This window comes from Magnolia sinica, chromosome 17, assembly GCF_029962835.1.
Source record: "Magnolia sinica isolate HGM2019 chromosome 17, MsV1, whole genome shotgun sequence".
Lineage (NCBI taxonomy): Eukaryota > Viridiplantae > Streptophyta > Magnoliopsida > Magnoliales > Magnoliaceae > Magnolia > Magnolia sinica.
Window position 1 is genome coordinate 2,275,504 of NC_080589.1, and position 2,622 is coordinate 2,278,125.

A 2,622-nucleotide genomic window follows, 5' to 3' on the forward strand; every position below is an offset into this window, starting at 1 on the left:
AACCTCGGCCTTAACCACTTCTCTCATATTTGGATTTAGTCTACGTTGTGATTGCCGAATGGTCTTAGCATTATCCTCAAGATAAATGCGGTGAGTACAAATCAAGGGGTCGATTCCCTTGAGGTCCGCTATCGTCCATCCAAGGGCTCCCTTATGCTCAATGAGAGTAGATATGAGCATACTCTCCTGTTCTTTCTCCAGGTGGGCAGAGATCACCACCGGGTATGTCTCATCTTGACCTAAATAGACATATTTCAAATCAGAGGGCAAAGGTTTTAGGTCAAGCTTTGGTGGCTTGAGGTTAGACGGTAGAGGCACTACATCAGTTTGGGGCAACTCTTCAAATTGTGGCCTCCACCGGTTAACTTCAAGTACCGGTGCAGTATCAAGCAAGGCACACGTCTCCCTAATCATGTCATCATCAAAATCATGGGAGTGGGCCAGGCACGTCTCTAGAGGGTCAGAGGATAAGGTCAGAGGTGTCGTATCTTCCACTAAAGAGTCAATCATGTTAATGTCGTGGAAATCGTCATCATCCTCTAAGTTTCTGCCGTTATTGAAAAAGATGTTTGACTCCAATGTCATATTCCCAAAAGACATAGTCATGACACCATTCCTGCAATTGATAATTGCATTTGAAGTGGCAAGGAATGGGCGACCAAGAATGACGGGGATCTGAGTGCTCATGTTATTGATGGGTTCGGTGTCCAGGATGATAAAATCTACAGGGTAGTAAAATCTATCAACTTGGACCAACACATCCTCAATTATCCCTCTTGGTACATGAACAGAGCGATCAGCAAGTTGTAGTGTGGTTAAGGTGGGTTTTAATTCACCCAAACCTAACTGTTTGTATACCGAGTAGGGAATCAGATTGACGCTCACTCCTAAGTCAAGAAGTGCATGATCAATTCGATGGTCCCCGATTACACATGATATGGTTGGGCTACCAGGATCTTTGAATTTCTGTGGCACGTCTTGCTTTAGGATGTCACTCACTTTCTCGGTCAAGAAGATCTTCTTTTGAATACTCTGCCGTCGTTTGGTCGTGCATAAGTCTTTTAGGAATTTGGCATATGAAGGTATCTGTTTTACGACATCAAGTAGAGGAATGTTGACTTTCACTTGTTTTAACACCTCTAAGATATCCTGAGAGTTAGAGAGAGGTTTTGGTGCAACCAACCGTTAGGGAAATGGAGCAACTAGCTTTTTTAGAAGCTCTGGTTCTAATTTTTGTGGGGCCTCACTAGATCCATTATTGTTGTCCTCTTCTGGTTCTTGAGGCTTTTCGGGCCTAACCGGAATGGTTTTATCAATGATCTTCCCACTCCTAAGAGTGGTGATGGATTTAGCGTGCCTCATTTGATTTGAAGAGCTAGGATCACTTATCTCGTATTGCGGTTTAGGATTGGGGAGCGGTTGTGCAGGAAGCATCCCCTTTTCTATAACCGTCATACGTGAATCCATCTTTTACATAAAGTCTCGCATTGCCTGGGTCAGCTCTTGCATGGAATTTTGAACCGGTTCTTCTTAAGGTTTCCCCTGATTTGAATTTTGATTGAAGAAACCTTGAGGGGTAGCAGTTTGTCCATTTCTTCAACTAAAGTTTGGATGATTTTTCCAACCAGGATTGTACGTATTAGAGGTTGGTCTATTGAAAGGTCTTTGATAATTATTTACGGCATTGGATTGTTCATTCAACACTTCTCGAAAGGCGGGTATCGTAGGGCAATTTTCAGTTGTATGAATGTTGCAATCACAGATGCCGCAAACACTTTCATTAACCTTATCCTTCTTTCCTTCCATGGCCTCAACTTTTCTTATGAGCGTAGTCACTTTATACTTGAGATCATCCTCTTCTTTCAAGAGATACAATCCACCTTTCTCCTTAGATTGAGTCGGCCTAGACATGGTGTTTGATTTTGAGTAATAGTCCCAGGATTGTGTTTTTTCAGCAAGACTATCGAGGTAATCCCATACCTCGTCGACATTTTTATTAATGAATTCTCCATTACATATTGTCTCGACCATTTGGCGCATGGAAGATGTCAGTCCATCATAGAAAAAATTTATAATGCGCCACGTTTCAAAACCGTGTTGTGGGCATGAACTGACCAAATCCTTGAACCTTTCCCAACATTGGTAAAATGTTTCATCCTCCTTTTGGGTGAAGTTCATGATTGCTTTTCTGAGGGTAATCGTTTTATGATGTGGGAAAATTTTCTTTATGAATTCCCTCTGCATGTCATTCCATGTGCCAATGGATCTAGGACACAGTGAATGTAACCACGTCTTAGCCTTCTTTTAAGGAAAAAGGAAAGAGTCTCAGCCTAACTGTGTCCTCAGACACATTTTGAAAATATAAAGTGGCTCTGATCTCATCAAACTCTTTCAAATGTAAATATGGTTCTTCAGATTCAAGCCCATGGAACTTAGGAAGGAGTTGGATAACCCCTGGCTTGATGTCCATATGTCCTGTATTTTCAAGAAAAATCATGCATGAGGGCGTACTCACCCCCGCTGGTTGTAAATAATCTCGTAAAGTACGTGGCGGGGGTGCTTGATACACCTCATTCTCATCCTGAATGTCCTCTACCCTAGGTTGGGGTAGAAGAGGTTGGT

General features: G+C 42.3%; 1 non-coding gene across 1 annotated transcript; it reads left to right on the forward strand.

The window, feature by feature from the left end:
* Window positions 1-2,089: 2,089 nt before the first annotated feature.
* LOC131232010 (small nucleolar RNA R71) lies at window positions 2,090-2,196 on the forward strand. The gene has a single exon (XR_009164619.1). It is a non-coding gene; the product is annotated as a small nucleolar RNA R71 (small nucleolar RNA).
* The last annotated feature ends 426 nt before the right edge of the window (window positions 2,197-2,622 follow it).